This window comes from Capsicum annuum, chromosome 10 (genome assembly GCF_002878395.1).
Source record: "Capsicum annuum cultivar UCD-10X-F1 chromosome 10, UCD10Xv1.1, whole genome shotgun sequence".
Classification (NCBI taxonomy): domain Eukaryota; kingdom Viridiplantae; phylum Streptophyta; class Magnoliopsida; order Solanales; family Solanaceae; genus Capsicum; species Capsicum annuum.
This window is the reverse complement of record NC_061120.1, coordinates 159,965,880-159,984,071: the sequence shown is the minus strand read 5'-3', so window position 1 is coordinate 159,984,071 and position 18,192 is coordinate 159,965,880.

Sequence of the window (18,192 nt, the reverse complement as noted above, 5' to 3'; positions counted from 1 at the left end):
AAACTATATTACTGATACATGAATAACTATTTCTAATAGTTCTGATTATAAAGAACTGGTCTAGTTGGATGATCTAACAGTCTAATTATAAAGAATTAATATGATTGACTATATCTGATAGCCATGAATATGAAAAACTGATATTCTTAACTGTATCTGACAGTTATGAATGTGAATATTGATAATATAAGTTCTGATAACTAATATAACCGATAACATGAGTTGTTGATTACTGATATAACTGATAACATTAGTGACTGTATCTGATAGTCCTAAATCTAATGGAACTAACTGAGTTCCATATTGTCCTTGAGTTGACTATAACTGACAGTCATGAAATGTCAAGAACTATCTGAGTTCTTTTGCTGAGACTGAGAATGAGACTGAAACTAAGACTTTGCGAAGTAATCTTCTAACCGACATACCCCGAATCTAAGCTGGTGGGATCCAAACTATAACCCCATCTGGAAGGGTGTCAATACCATACCACGGGTAGAGAAAATATGTGAGTAAACCCTATTCTTTTTAGGATCTCTTTTCGTCTGCCCTTGCTATTAGGTACTCTCAAATAAGATGCATCAGCCCTATGTGTAGGGATATCTCAACCTATGCTAGCTATATAGTTTTGGAATGTAAGGATTGCTTCTAGGAATAACACCCTCTACTAGCAGGTGAGTTCATATTCTTTGTTCACAGGGAGTTAAATCCTACTCCCAACTGAATAGACACTGAACTGATTTATTAAACGAAACTGCTTAGCTGAATTGAACTGATTAGTTGAACTGATACTAGTGGTATTACTTAGCAGAGCTAAACTGAGTTAACTAACTTTCGATGACTGAAAGAATGTACTGAGTTCTGAGGACTAATTAAGAGTACTAAAGATACTGAGATTAATTGTGAATACTTTGGTTACAGAGATTACTGAATACTGAGATCACTGAGATTACTCAACTACTAAGAGTACTAATATTCCAACGTTTTCCTAAGTTACATTACTAACTGAATTCTACAGATCATGGCTTAACTAAGACTATTTTGAAAACATGACATGGCTGTAGGCACACAGCTATATTTTCAGGTACAAGTACACCCAGGACTAGATTGAAGAAAACTGACTGACAAGATACTTCTTGATCATAGGAACAACATCCACATTTCATAAAGCCATAAGTGGAGAATTTCATGCTGCACATGTTTCTTAACACAATATACATTAAAGGGAATGTGTATAACATGTAAATACTTGCTTAACTTAAAATTAATAAGCATTCCATATCACAACAACAATACACAACAATTAGCATGGAATTCATGTTCAGTCATAAGCAATAGAGCATAGACTTGTCATTTTAGTTCTACTTAGCTATGGTGCATGATTTTAGTCTCTTATGTATTTTATCAAACACCTTGCATGCACACTTTATGGCATAGGCATATTCATCACATTAATGATTCAAACCAGCCAAAATTTATATATTTCAATTAACATGTCACCCTAATGTCATAAAATCACATAAAGATTCAAAATTGTTAGTTGAATAACAATCAATCGCACAAATATAATTTACCCACAACATAACTTGATGATTCATAGTTCAAAAGAGGATTCTTGAACTTTATGGATGATGGATACATAAATCAACACTATGCATACCTTAAAGCTTGATCTTTAAATACATCTAATGTTTTGTGAAGGTTCTCGAAGAAATCCTTAGGCTTGCTCTTGATTTTTCTAGACTAGAGTTTAACCCCTTTGGAAAAGAATATTCTTGTTCTTGAGGAGATGATCCTAAGAGAAAACCCTAATCTTGTGGTTGAGAATGTACAAGAGAATTTTTGAGATCTTTAACTGAAGAAAAATAGGTGAAATTTACGTCCCTTGAGGATTTTAAGTCGTGGTAGGCAAAGAAAAAGACCAAAATACCTTTACGAAACCACTTCCTAATTGCTGAATATATCAGCAGACGACCAAGGCTGAAATGTCATAAGATTTGTGATAAGTCATCACAAATTTTGTCACTTGGGATCTGGTTTCTACCTAAGGCTAACGACATTTGTGATAAGTCATCAGAAACGTGATAGGTTATCAGAAATGTCGTCACTCAGTTTTTTAGCCTGACATGCTGAATTAAAATGGGCATAACTTTTTGCTCCGATATCAAATTTAGGCAGAATTGACATCGTTGGAAAGATAATTTAAATATATATCTTTGGGTAGGTGATGAGCTCAATAATTCATAGTATAAGTGTATATGTACTTATTTGAAGTTGATTATAGCAATATCATTCCCAATAATTCAATCGGTAAGGAATGTTTTGATTCGTCTCATAGCTGGGAGTTATTTGAAGATTTAATATACGTATAACTTGATCATAAAACAATAAAATAACCATGATTTACTATTAATGATCTTCAAACATGGATCTAATAATTTTTTGGATTTTTTGGGGTATTACAATGAATATTCCCAAAGGGGAGATATTGTAATACCTCAAAAAAACCAAACAACTATTAGCGCCATGTTTCAAGCTCATGCATAGTACATCATGATTATTTTATAGTTTTAGAGCAATTAGAATGTATATTAAGTCTTCAAATAACTCCTAGCTATCAGACGAATCAAAACATTTCTTACCAATTTAATTCTTGGGAACAGTATTGTCATAGTCAACTTCAAATGAGTATATATCTTGTTACACTATGAATTTTTTATTTCCTCATGCACCAAAAGATATATAATTTAATTATCTTTTCAAAGATACCAATTTTTCCAAAATCCGATATCGGAGAAAAAAGTTAAGCCTATTTTACTCCAGCATATCAGCCAGAAAACTGAGTGATGACATTACTGATGACTTATTACATTTCTGATGAATTATCACATTTCTTATGACATTTTTGATAAATTATCACATTTATGATGACTTATCAGCCATCTCATTAGGTTTAGGGAGAAAGCAAAAAAATTTAGCTCCCAGGTGACGACCTGGGCTGACGGGCTATCACAGCTTTGACGGCTTATCAGCCTTGGTCATCACATGATAATTTCAGCAACTGGGAAGTAATTTCGTAGGGGTATTTTGATCTTTTTCCCTTACCCTAAACCTTATCCCCACGACATAAAACACCCAAAACACATATTTAGCTATTGGTATTTAGTCTCAAAAGCTCTTAACCCTCTTTGTTCTCAAGAACAAACTTAGGGTTTCTTCTCAATTAACTTCAAGATCCCATCACACTCTCCATAATATATTCAAGCATTAAGGTTCCCAATCTAAGAACATTCAATAAAGGTCAATTTTCTTTCAAGATTCTATCACTAAGGTATGTGCAGTGTTCATCCATGGATCTCTTTCATCCATGGATATCAAGAACTATATTTTAAATAATAAAATTGTTATTATTTTTTGGTGGTATGATTATGTCCATGTTGATGGTTGTTATTTGGGTTTCAAGGTAGTATCTTAATGTATTTTCATGAAGTATGTGAGCATGTTTGATGAAATCCCTTACTTTGGGTGACTTAGATTGTTAAATTGGTAAGTATACCTATGCCCAAAGTTGTGCATGTAAGGTGTTCGATAAAATTCCTAGAATGATAAAAATCATGTTTTCATGACGCAGTAGTGCTTACATGACATGTCCATACTCTATCCCTTATGATTCAACGTGAATTCCATGTTATTGTTTTGTATTGATTGTTGTGATGTGGAATGCCCATGAATTAAAGTTATACAAGTATTTACATGATTATATGCATTCCCTTTTATGCATAAGATGTTGAGAACCATGTGTAGTATGATATCCCGTACTTATGGTATCTTGAATTATGAATATTAGTCTTGTGTTCAAGAAGAGTAAAGTTATGTTTTTGTCAATTTCCTTCCATCGAGTCATGGGGATACTTGTACCCGACAGTTTAGCTATGTCCTTAAAGCCATGTCTTGTTTCATGATACTCTCAGTTATTCCTCAAACATCGGTACATTCTATCAGTCAACGAAACTCAGTAAACTCAATTTAGTTCCACTAAACAATACCACTAGTATCAATTCAGCTAATTAGTTTAGTTTAGCTAATTAATTCAGTTTAGTTAATCAGTTTAGCTCAATTAATCTCTTTAGTGTCTTTCTGATGGGAGTAGGATTCAGCACCGAGCGAGCCTAGGGATGGGGATTCACCCACTAGAATAGGACTGAGATCCCTAAAATAAATCTCTAAGTTCCAAAACTACGTAGCCAACTTAGGTACGAGATGTCACCCATTATATAGGACTGACATACTAGGGATCACCCGCTAGTACATTTAAATGTATAGGACTGATCCCAGGGGTCATCCGCTCGATTAGGACTGACTCTACAGCAGTGGTCTTCACTAGTGGTGTGGTACTGACACCATTCTAACTGGGTTTATAGGTTGGAACCTAATTATCTAGAAAGGGTCATGTCGGTTAGATGAATACATCCATCATTTCATTTACAAAATCAGGTCTATTAGATATAGTCAACTCACTATCAGTAAAAGAACTCAGATATTTCCTCAGATTTAAGGGCTGTCAGATATAGTAATTCTATATCTTTATAAATAGACTTCGAGATCACCCAATAGATAAGACTAATCTCAACTATGGTGAATCAGTATCAGTATCATACGCTTTATAGATCACTCGCTAGGTAGAACTGATCTCAGACTAAGTCAAATCATCTTTATTATCATTATACTCAGAGACCACCCACTAGATAGGACTGATCTCAGATTTAGTTACTTCATACAGAATAGAACTCAGATAGTTCCATCAGAACTTAGAGTGTCAGATATCATCGCTCAGTATCAATTTTATTAATTATGTTGATCATCATAGTCACATCAGTTATATCAGACATCATAACTCATATTATCAGTATTTAGTTTCAGGACTATTAGACATTGTCAATCAGACCAGTTCTTTATAATTCGAACTGTTAGAAATAGTCGTTTATTTATTCAATAATACAGTATCAGTTCCTGACTTAGTAGTGACTTACATATTAATATTAGTGAACTCATTCATTCCGTATCTCAGTATCAGTACACTCATGTTGTCAGAATTCAGACTCAGTAGTCAGTATTACCACAAGTTAAGTTATAGTTACTTATGTATGTATGTATTCTCATGTTCATATTACTCAGCATTATTCCTGCATATAAACCCTTTGCATTTAGCCTACCTCACTCGTATACTCAATGCATTCAGTCATACTAACGCAATCATGTTATGGTATTTTATTTTAGGCCATAGGTTTAGAGGCACGAGTTCCAAAGCAACAGTAGCATCGTAGATTTTACCAGTCAGAGTTAGCAGTGAGTTCTCTTCATTCGAGGGTGAAATGATAATTTTTTATTTTAGTACTTTAGTACTTAGACATTTCAGTAAATGGAGTTAGTTGGAGATATGTTCCTTCAACTCCTTATTCAGTAAAGTTAGAGGCTTTTGGTCTAGATATAGACTATTATGTTCTAGACATCAATATTTTAGTTTTGTTTTGGTATTGAAATATCACTTTATTTAGATATAATCATTATTCAGATTATGTTCAGTATTGAACCTTATGGCCTTTCAATTCATGTTTCTGCAATATTATGTCATAGTATGCAGTGTATAGTACAAATATCAGTCATGGGTTAGCCTGTGGTCCTTGAGGGTCATGAACACCGTGCAGCATTCTGGGTACCAAATTCAGGGTATTACAGGCATCATAGATGTCACTCCTTTACTCTTTGAAGTATCTAATGAGTGTATGAATAAAGACACCCAAAGCCTCAATTGGGCATAATTATTTCTAGGAAAAGGCCCATGACATAACCTATGTTCCATTTACCCTTATTGAGAAGATTTCAAAGGAAAGTATGTTATATTAATAATTTTCCACTATTGCTTTGGTGCCCTATATCCCTCTTAAAAGGAAGCTATGGGTTGCAAAAAGTTCACCCACATCCCTCTTTCAAGGATGATGAAAGCTTTCAAGAGTTTGGGGCTTTAATCAAGCCAAACCCTTTTGGGGTATTTAGGATTTTTACAAACAAATCCTAATTTATTTAAACCAAGAAATAATGGAATCCATAATCAACAACTAAAAATTAGACAAACATATCGTCACCCATACATAATTGCGCCTTAGTTTAACATAATCTGAAGAATGGCAAATTTAGCTACTCATGAAATAAAAGACAAAAAATATACCTAATAATTCATTCATGACAACCATAACAATGGAGGATAAAAAAAATATTCACTTTACGCTTCAATTTCACCAATTTCTATTTAAAATTTTAACTACACAAATCTTTGCCAAATTCTAGGGTTCGTCTCTTTTCTAATTTTTCAATCCTCCTCTCTTACATAATGTCCTAAGGGAAAAAGAGTTCTTCCTTATATGGAAATTGGAAGTAGCTAGGTATTTTTTCTGAGATGACCTTGATCTTCGAACCTGCTAGACCGCGATCATTGACCCTTGTCCGTGATCGCAGCAACTGCGACCGTGATCATCACTCACGATCGTGTTATATTATATGTCTTGATTGGCTACAATAGTGTCCCTCAGATCACAATCAAAGTAAATGAGGGTTGTTTGTGCTCCATGTCTTCCAGCTGCACTTTTTTTCTCCTTTTGATTCTTTTTAGTTATAATTCACATCTTTCAGTCATGACCCGTATGCCGACAAATGTTGAAATGAGTGCCCTTAATCACAAGTTTGTCTCATTTATACATTCAAATCATGGTGATATGTATGAAAGTTGAATGCAAATTAGTGGTAAACACAGCACTCGTCATAGCACCTCAATGGACTGATTTCTCCATAGAACCTTAACCAAGTGAACTTCTTAATTCCTCATCCTATGAATCTGATTATCAAGGATCTCAACCGGAACTTTTTGTAAGAAAGGCTATCTTTCATGCTGACACTAACTAAAGAAATGACAAACGCTTGTTCACCAATGCATTTCATACTCGCTAAAGGAATGCCAAAAGTTGGGTCACCAATACATTTTTTAGTAAAGAGACATGAAACACTTGATGCGCTTATTCCAAATGTACAGGAAATTCTAACTCATAAGATACCTCCCCAAAATGTATCAAAATCCTCTATGGGCCAACATAAAGATTACTGAGTTTCCGTGTCTTTCCAAATCTATTCACCCCATTCATGGGCAAAATTTTTAAATAAACCATGTCACTAACATCAAACTCAGGATCTCTTTTTCTCATACCATCTTAGAGTTCTATCAGCTCTGGGTTATCTTCAACTATTCACAGATTAAATGGTCTCTCTCCATTACCTCATTCATTTAATATATCCCTATCAAAGAAGCCCCACCTACATTAATAATAAAAAATAGGGTATGTACATATTGTTCTATAGAGAGCCTCAAATGTAGCCATCTGAATACTAAAGTTAAAACTATTATTGTAGGCAAACTCAATCAAAGGTAAGTGGTCATCATATATACCCTTGATGCTGATAACACAAGTCCTCAACATATCCTCTAATGTATGAATGGTGCGCTCTGCCTGGCCATTTGTTTGAGGATGAAAATCCATTTTAAGATTAACATGTGTACCAAAACCCTTCTACAAAGACTTTCAAAAATCGGAGGTAAACTGAGTACCTTTATATAAACTAATGGACAATGGAACAACATGCAAATTTACCAACTCCTTGAGATAGAGTCTAGCATAATCGCTAGGTAAATATGAAGTATAAACTGGCAAGAAATGGGTTGACTTAGTCTTTCTATCTACAATAACCCAAATTGAACCATGCTGATGAAGAATACTAGGAACCTTATGATAAAATCCATGTTCTCTACTTCCCACCTCTGTGTAGGGATATTGATGTCTAAAGGGTACCACTAGGCCTTTGGTGCTCAACCTTAACCTTCTAACAATTTCAAACACCTAGCCACAAATTCTGACATCTTCGTGGCCCCTGGATGAATAGAATATCGCTCACCTAGCACCTCTTCTTATATTTATTGTCTCAAGCAATCTATATTCAAAACATATAACTTGCCTTGATAATGAAGCATGACATCTCCCCTTTGGGAGAAAACCTCAATTGTCAGATCTTGAACATCCTCTTGCAACATGATTTAAATAGGATCCCTATCAAGCTTTTCTTTTAGTTCGGCAACAAATGAATATTTTAAACCATTTTGAACCCATCTACTACCTTCAGTTGAATTGACCGACCGAACACCTAATCTACCAAGATTATGAACTTCACCTATTAACACTTTCTTATCCTCCTTAACATGCATAATACATCCCATAGTCAATCTATTGAGAGAATCAGCTACTAAATTAGCCTTACCCAGGTGATACAATAAACTCATATCATAATCTTTCAATAATCAAGTAATGTTCTCGAATAAAGATTTATATCTTTCTAAGTGAATATATTATGTAACTTTTATGATTTATGAACACGTCCACTGGACTCAGTAAAGGTAATGCCTCCAAATCTTTAAGGCAAAAACAACTACTTCAAACTCATGATCATGTGTTTGGTAATTATTCTCATGGGGATTAAGTTGTTTGGAGAAATAGGATATGACCTTGCCTCGTTGAATTAACACATAGCAAATAACAACTATAGAATCATCATAATTAACAAAAATACTATTTGAACCCTCTAGTAGAGTCAATAGTAGAGCAAAAGTTATTCAAGTCTTCAACTTCTGAAAGCTCTTCTAGCAAGAATCTTACCACTTAAATTTGACTTTCTTTTGAGTCAGTCGTGACATAAAAGAAGAAATAGAACAAAATCCTTCAACAAACCAGTTGTATTAACTAGCTAAACCCAAGAAAATCCGTATATCTAAAAGATAGATGGATCTAGGCCAGTTTCTTATTAATTTAGTCTTTTGAGGGTAAACTTGAAAGCCATCACTAAAAATGATATGACAAGGAAAGCTACTAACCTCAACTAGAGTTTGCACTTACTAAACTTAGCAAAAAATTATTGGTCCTTAAGGGTCTGTATTATAATTCTCAAATGGTCTGCATGATCACCTTCACGATAAGAATAGATGAGGATCTCATCTATCAAGACTATGATGAATATGTCGATGTACTAATTGATCACCTTGTTCGTCAAGTCCATAAAAGTTGTAGGATCATTTATTAGTCCAAAATATTCAACTAGAATGTCTAGGTGACCATACCATGTTTTGAAGCCTATCTTCAAGATGTTATATTTCCTATCTCTAAGTTGATGATAGCCAGATTTAAGGACTATCTTAGAGAAATAGATTGCACCCTAATGCTGGTTGAACCGATCCTCAATCCTAGTGAGAGGATATTTATTCTTTATTATTACTTTGTTCAACTGAGGGTAGTCAATTTACATTTTGACGGAACCATTTTTTTTTGCAAATGAAGAGAACTAGAGCACCCTTTGAGAAATACTAGGCATAGTGAAACCCTTATCTAGGAGGTATTTCAACTAATATATAAATTCCATAGTCTTAAGATGTATCCATTCTGCAAGGTGGAATATAGATATGTTTGGCATCTAGGAGGAGATCTATTTTAAAGTCAATGTCCCTCCCGAATGAAAGTTTAGAATGATCATTAGGGAACACTTTCGAGAACTCATTTACTATTCAAACTGACTCAAGACTCGAAGTTTTATAATTTATGTCCTTTACTCAAAAAAGATGCAAAATATATCCCATAAAATCATCTTTCTTTCCTTAAGTTACGACTCAAATCGACCTACTAGCACTGTGGTACTATCCATCCATTTAATGAAAGATTAATTAAGAAACTGGAACAAGACTATTCTATTTCTATAGTAAGCTAAGGAATAACATGAGTGGATCCAATTCATTCAATGAATGACATAAAAATCTATCATATCTAACTCAACAATATAAACTAAAGTGACTTTCTAAAACTCTTTTAAGGGAAATTTCTTTATTACCATTTGGCTATTATAGAACGATCGATTTGAATAGACACCGAGCAGGTTTATGATAATATTTTAGTACTAATGCCTAGTTCCACTTCTATATCGAGATTTATGATCTAGGGTCTAACAATGCATAAACATGAATATGGGAGACTTGTATCGTAACTATAACAACATCAGGAGAACTCTCCTGATCCTATCAAATCTTGAGAGCATAATGTTAGTTCTAATATAGCCCACTGGTGGTACTGAAGGTGGTAGCCATGTTTATTTAGGCAACCTGTTAGAGTTGATGAAAATTTATACTGACCTTGTTGATGAAAATCCTTTTCCTTTTAGGCAATCTTTGGCAATTCCATACCATGTGGTCTAGCATGGAACATCTAAAACACACATCGCTGCCTTCCTAAAACTCTCCCTAATGGTTCCTACTACATCTATTATAAATTATATTGGTACGACCACTATTTATACTGCCTTGGAAAAGATATCCTAGTGCTCTATCGCTATTATCCTACTTGAGCTTAGGCACTAGCGCTATTTCTTAAGATAGGGCTGGAGCTAAAAATTTTTGGAATACTTTCTAATGATTCCCACAATCAACCTTTGTTTGAGAAGTTGAAACTACTGGTTATGGCCCTCTTATTCTCCTTTTTATTCTCCTTCATATTCTCCTTCTTAATTCTAACCATGGAACATCAATATATAAAGGTTTATCTCTTTTAACAACATAATTTTTTTGACCTCCTTAACGACATTCTTCAAAACCCCAAACACAAACTTATCCATTCTGGACTTAGAAAAAAGCCTCTATAGTTTGATTATACCTCACCAACAAGGTAAACTTGAGTAATTACTCCTTAACACTCATATTACGCTGATTAAGATATATACACTTCTACTCTTTGGCCTCCCTCAACTAGAGTGGGAAAAACCTATCTAAGAAAGTCGTAGCAAACTACTTCCACTCTATATGCCCTGTCGGAACACCTCTGTCCTGCTTCCACTTCTTGAACTAAGTATTAGTCACTCCTTGCAATCAGTATGCAGGTGCATCAGCACTCTCACTATAAGTAACACCAATGATATCTATCATATTATGAACACTATCGAAAAACTCTTGTTAATCCTTCCTAGACTTGGACTCTAAAATATAATGGAGGATTAATCTGAGTGGAGTATTGAATACTAGCTACTGCCCTACTCACTACTAAATTGGATAGGGTAATAATCTGTTTGTTATTTTTAGTAGACACAGTATAATCTAAAATAGTGAAAGTGGTCCTAAATTCAACATGGGAAACATGTTCATTAAGAGGGTCTTCTTGTACAGGTGGTGGTGTTGGCTTATCCCCGTTCCTTCTTCCTTCATTTCTTCTAGGAGGCATTTTTAAAAAATAGATGAAGGACGAGATATAAAAGGGAATTTAATAGATCTCACTCTCTTCCACATGATATTAATACTGATAGAAGAGAATTTTTCCTAAAATGTCTCATACCTCTCTCCTATAAGTGAGGCGCGCTTCACACCCATGCATAAAATACTACTCAATAAGTATTAGACACCCAAGAAAACTTTAAAACCTTAGGCTATGATACCAATCTTTTGTATAATTCGAGACTACTCCTTGTCATAACATATTGCTTAAAACCATAAGTGAACCCATACTCACCAATGATCTGGTACCTGTTGTGAGCTCTAAATAATTAATACTATAACTTCATATGCGAATGTTTAAACTGATAAAATACTGCTAAGATTTACTACATAATCCATACTTAACATGTCTGAAATTGCTAATATAACTTAAAACAAGTCTGGCAGTCTGAATATCTACATATCTAAAAGCCTCTATGATATTAGGAGTTGATAGGACAAGCCCCTAACTAACTCTACCTAAAAAAAATGAAGGAAATATTGAAAATAACTATAAATACTATTCCTCAATACATTAGAACTCACCAAAACCACTGTTAAGGGATACTAAGCAGACTAAGGGTTATTGGGGAACCGAGTGTCCGAACCTATGTTATAAGACAACATAGTACAAAAAAGAGTATTCCATCAGTACTTTGAATGTATTGTATGTAAGATAGGGACTAACTAGAATACTTATAAGTACAGAACATGAATGCATAAACATGTAAAATAAATACAAGACAAAGCAAAAAGATGTACTGAAACTATCTGATTAGTCGAATAACTGATATTTGAGAAGTTGAATAACTCATAAACTGAATAACTAAATAGCTAATATTTTAACACTTGGTCTTGCAAACCTGAGATGACATTCTCTGAATACTAAACTTAGATTGTGTGAGATATCATGTAACTGACATGCCCTAATTTGAGCTAATTGAGGTCAAACCTGCAACATAAGTTAGAAGGGTGTTAGTACCTTTCCACGAAAACTAACACATGTCTGTTGATGTAAATCCAAAAGGCTGATATCCTGAAGGACTTGTGTGTCAGTCCTCAATTGTGAGTTGACCTCTAAGAGAATGATTGTCCTATACTAGAGGGTGAATTATGACAGCCTACGCTAGTTGTGGAACATAAGGACTACTACAAAAGGTTTTAGTCCTATCCTAGCAGGTGAGCCTTTATCCCTAAGGGGTCGTTTGGTTTGAAAATTGTTATCCCGAGATAACTAATTCCGGGATTAGTTATCCCGGGATTACCCGGGATAACTGATCCCACCATGATTATGTGATAAGTTATCCTGATACTAAGGGAAAATGGTGGGATAAGTTATCACAAGTTGGAATAATCCCTCCAACCAAATAAAAGAAAATATTTTATTTAATTTTATCCTGAGATAACTAGTTATCCCGGGATATCAATTTCCAAACCAAACAACCCCTAAATTTTCCTGATGCTAAATCTTCTCAACTGAACTAACCCTGATACTGATTTAAGTTAACTAGTCTTACGACTGATAATTTCTCAACATGAATATGACAATTGACTATGATGATAAAATCATGATTAGACTGACTTGAAACTTGAACTTCTACAACATGAGTAAATATATAGGTATTGGGTGTTCATAACCCTCCAACATTGAATAATATTTTAAATAAAATAACGTCACATAAAACACTGTAAAAGAATACATGATTTGTAATCCCCAAAACATAGTATATTTCACTAAATTGATGAATTTCATGATTATGATTATGGGAGTATGTTAAACTTCTTAGAAAAACCTAATCACGGGCTTTATTTCATAACTTACGAAATTGAAATGGTATTAACTCAACATGATATAAATGAATGATATTATAAAGAATTTAAGAGTATAATTCACATGGGGAAACACAAAGTCATGCTTTTGTTCAAAACTATTAAAAATAGTCGAGTAACTTAATAGTTGACACTGAAATTTCAATTAATATGGAAAAAGATTTATACTTGAAAAAAAAAAGGTTCTTGGGACCTCAATAAGTGGAAGTAATCCGATTGACAAGTATCTCACATACCTGAGTTGCTTGAATCCTTGAAGAAAACATAGAATTGGGACCTTGAATGTTGAACTCTTAGGAAAAGCTTTAACATCTGTGTTCTTGAGGATTGGATGATTTGTACTATTGTTAAATGTTGGAGAATGAGGAAAATAATTCCCCTCTTGGTTTTTAAGACATCAACTAGCTGTTTAGGTTGAGGAAAATAGACAAAAATGCCCCTTGAACCCTTTAATTATGTTGCAAGATTTAACATCCTCCATTGCATGGAGTCTATCGTGGAGACTAGCATCCATGACACCGCATGAATCATGGAGACTAACCTGCTTGGTACATTGTGCATAACAGAGGGCCAGTCTTTATGACACATCCAAAATGTGAAGGCATTTTGCCTCCAAGGTACAAAAATACTCTAAACCCCTTCCTAAAATTTAGAAACTCTCAGATGTCCCTTTTAGCATCACTAAACATATTTCAACACATAAATTAAAGTTTCAAACATGAGAAGGTGAAAAATAAAATATATGAAATCTTGGGGCCTTAAAATGGCCTTGTCACCTTGACTTATTATGAATTATATAACTTTGGGACTTCTAAAAATTCGACGAATAGATGTAAAATCGTCCAAATTTTTATGGGGTATTACACTCTCGAAAATAGGAAATGGTCGTCAATATTTAGATCTGTTAGACTTTACTAGATATTTTATTTTCTACTAACACTATTGGTGTAGCCTAGGCTCTGATACAAATTTTTCATGACATAATTTTTGAATCATTATAGCACCTACTTTATCCAGCAAAAGAGAAGCCAAACCGTATCCAAAAGCTAAATACAAGGGGTTAACTTAGTAGAGAATGCCTAATATATGTAGAAATTAACAATACAACTTATAAATAAGCATAGTACCTAAAATAGATTGGATAGCCAAACTTAGATACCATTCCATAACCTTATAGAGCCAGTACAAGAGAATCGAGTAATAATGATGCAACCTAAGTATGTATAATAGTCAACAACATTGGTCTCAAAAAAAGAGACTAAATATAGAAAGATAGATAGAAATAGGCAACTTTAACTGATAGAGCTCACCCTATCTTTGTATATCAACTCAACAAAAACATAGATCAACAACAATGACTAGTACTCAAATTTCCAACAAAATAAGTACTGAAGTTTAGTATGAGTACCAAAACCATGTGTACTCACTACGCATTATCATTCGACTTAGCTAAATTATGATATAGATACGATACAATGTAAGATAAGATTACTAAGTCAAGGAACAGTCAAACCTGAAATAACTGTGACATCGCTAAGCATAAAAAAGTAAATAAACCAAAATAGTATAATAATGTAACATAAAGCATCCCCGCAAGCAATCATTACTACAAAATTTGCTCCCATGCTCCAATTAGTGTAGAAAAATAAAAAAAGCCATCGCAAACCCTCATAGACCTGGAAGGTACCAAGATGATAGAGTACCCCACAACAATTATTTATTAACTCTCATAATACAATTGGAATTCATCCAAATCATGCCGTACTATAGCAATCATTTGTCCATATTCATCATTTGTCTGTTAATGAACACTTACTAATTAATCATTATTTCACTAGAATCCATCTATATCATACCATATTATAACCATTTCCTCATTTTTGACTTAGCTAGATTATCAATCCCACACCCCAATTTCATCATACCACAATAATTATATCATCATAGCATAACATTCATATCCGTACTCGAACCTATATATACGTATAAATATATGTATATATACATATATATAATCTATAAATGGACTTGAATTGGTAAATATAATCAAGAGCAATACTCAAACTACTAAATATTAATCAATAGTTGAACTAAAACGGGTAAATATATAATCAATAGCCAGACTTGAATTATTAAATATAATCAATAGCTAGACTCAAACCAGCAAATATATCATTAAATCCATAGTAATCCTCCAGAATCGAATTGGAAAATTTCATCAATATCATATCCATCTTCTAGACTCGAATCAATAATTATAAATATTTAAACATAATCTACAGTCTCTTCAATAGCATAGTAAATAGGTATCAACCCTTTGATCAACCAACGTATCTATCAAATGTAAAGGATTCTCAATATTACCTCAATAAGAATTTCAAAGAGTCTAACAAGCGAATAATAGTATACACAAGCTAACATGCATCTTAGCGTATGATAGGTCAAGGGTCCACTTCTAATCTCTCGAGTTACACTTTAGGAAAATTCTACCCAAACTAGGCTTATGGTATCTAAATAATCTTTCAGATGTTACACCTCAATTATCCATAAGAGAGAAAATTCACCTAAAATATTAGCAAGTAGATCAACTATGACTAAATTATGGATACTGAATAGCCTAAACTATACAACTTATCCATGATTATAATTCATCATATCAACATCTAGAACCCATCCCAAATCTAACACAATGTCTTAAGCATTCCATGAATCAGCTCAATGTAACAAGGGGTAGAACCTAACCTACTTCAATGACAAAAAAGATTAAAATATCTAGAAAATCACCGCATTCCCTTCCGAGAATCTTGTGCAAGATTCAAAGATACCAAAATCATACTCTACTTATTAGTACGAGAATAATGATACCCATATTACACTATTCTGCTTCAAGTTCAAATATCACCTAAAATACCATATAGCTCCTATTTATAAAAGATCACATTTTTGAAACCAATCCATGATCCCACATGCTCAATGATAATTACCCTAAAGAATGGGTTAATTTTGGCTAATTTGGGTCTAAAATGAAGCGTCCTAGGGTTTGGGAATGCAGACCACGAAATTGAAATTTCAACCATGAAAAAGGTGAAATTTACAAAAAATTGGAATATAATCGTATAAGCTAGTGTTAGAAGCTCAAAATTTAAGCTTTCTCACCACTTAAGGTTTTAGCTCTATAAATAATGGATGTTAGATTGGTTGAAATGGGCTAAAATGGTGTATAAAACATTTTTGGGTCTCGCTGTTATGACTTGATGTGCTTGATTACCAAACATTGTGACACGGTTAGAAGTCGTTATCGTGATATCTCCTTATCGTAATCAAGGTCCTTGTTAGATACCTAAGAAATTTCTTTTGCGACCCACCATGTTGCAATTTTAGCGAAAGCTATTGCGATCCTACGCAATAGAATACAAAATAAAATTGAGACTTTGAAAATTTTTAAGTCGCTGCCAAGCCATCAGGATTTATTCAAAATCTTATTAACACAAATAAACTATGTATCTATAAAAAAATATGATATCCCAAATTTAAGGGAACAATTGAAATTTCCATCCTAGGTTGTTTTAATGAAATGTTGGTCCATAAATAATTTTCAAGTTTTTCTTTTCAACTAATAGGTCAAAATAAGCCTGGGTACCTCGAGACGCAAACCAAAGTCAAAATTTAATTTTTTTGTGTTTTTAATGAATAGTTTTCCTAGTGGCGATTTAAAACAAATGATGACTTCAAAATAGGTAATTGGCTCTAAAAAGCAAACAAACTACTCGATAACTAAACTGTTAGTTCCAGTAAGTCATAAATGACATAGGAAAAATATATAAATGATCTAATATTGAAAATAAGTTTAAATATGTAAAATTACATAAAGGTTCATTATAGTTCCTTGAGAATATAAGGACGTTGAGTTGGTTTCAAAACTGAGAATTCCATAAATGGGCTTTACATGGGATTTTTGAGTAATTTTTGACCCAAAGAACAATAGTGCAATATGGGTATCATTTTTATCATGTTTATAAATATATTTTTATTTTCGAAGCCTGGAACCTTGAGAAAGCTTCACAAAAGGGAAAATCGGTGATTTAGTTTATTCTTAGAGCTTTCTTTGACGACTAGGTAAGGTAGGTTTTCCCTCAATGCAGATTGATCTAATTAATAGTTTGTTTATGATAATCTGTTAGATTTGGGAAGGTTTTTAGGTGTGGAGATGTGATTTGCAATACTTTGGTTAGTTAGACCTTTTAGTCAATGCAAAGATCGTAATTTAGGCATAATTGTCTTAGTGGCTCATGCTTTAGGTAAAATGTTAATCTTAGGGTTGATTACGGATTAGTTAATATGTAAATATTGATTTGGATACCTTAGCCTTGTCTTTGGGAAGAATTATCCTTGTAATAAATTTTTAGAATTTAGGAGTGGGATCTTCACCCACCTTAGGCCAATATTTATGTTGATCCTTGTAACCTCTTAAATTCTTGTTATACACCTTGAAAATATTTACTAAGGTAATATTGATATGATTTTTCACTTTATGGTTACAGCAGTTTGGTATTGGGAGTTGATGCATATTGATTATAATATTAAATATATATTTACCAGTTTGATTCTTGGTATTGTTTAGGTTAATAATATATAATTACAATAGATCAATTCTAGATATCGACTATTATAATCATTATATAATTATCGATTTGAGTCATGCTATTGAATAAATGTTGATTATATAAATATCGATTTGAGTTCTGATATTGACTATGACTATGATGATATATGTATTGATTTGAGTCCAGCAAAGGAGTATGATTATGATAATATGGATACGGTTCAACCCAGGAAATGGGAAAATTGTTATAGTGTGGCATGACATGGACAAATTCTAGTTGGATCATAGGTGTTAGTAAATAATAATGGTTTGGGTTATAGTTTACTTGATTGTACCCTCAAGGCTTATATGAGCTTGCGTTTGGTTACATACTTTTCCAAACTTA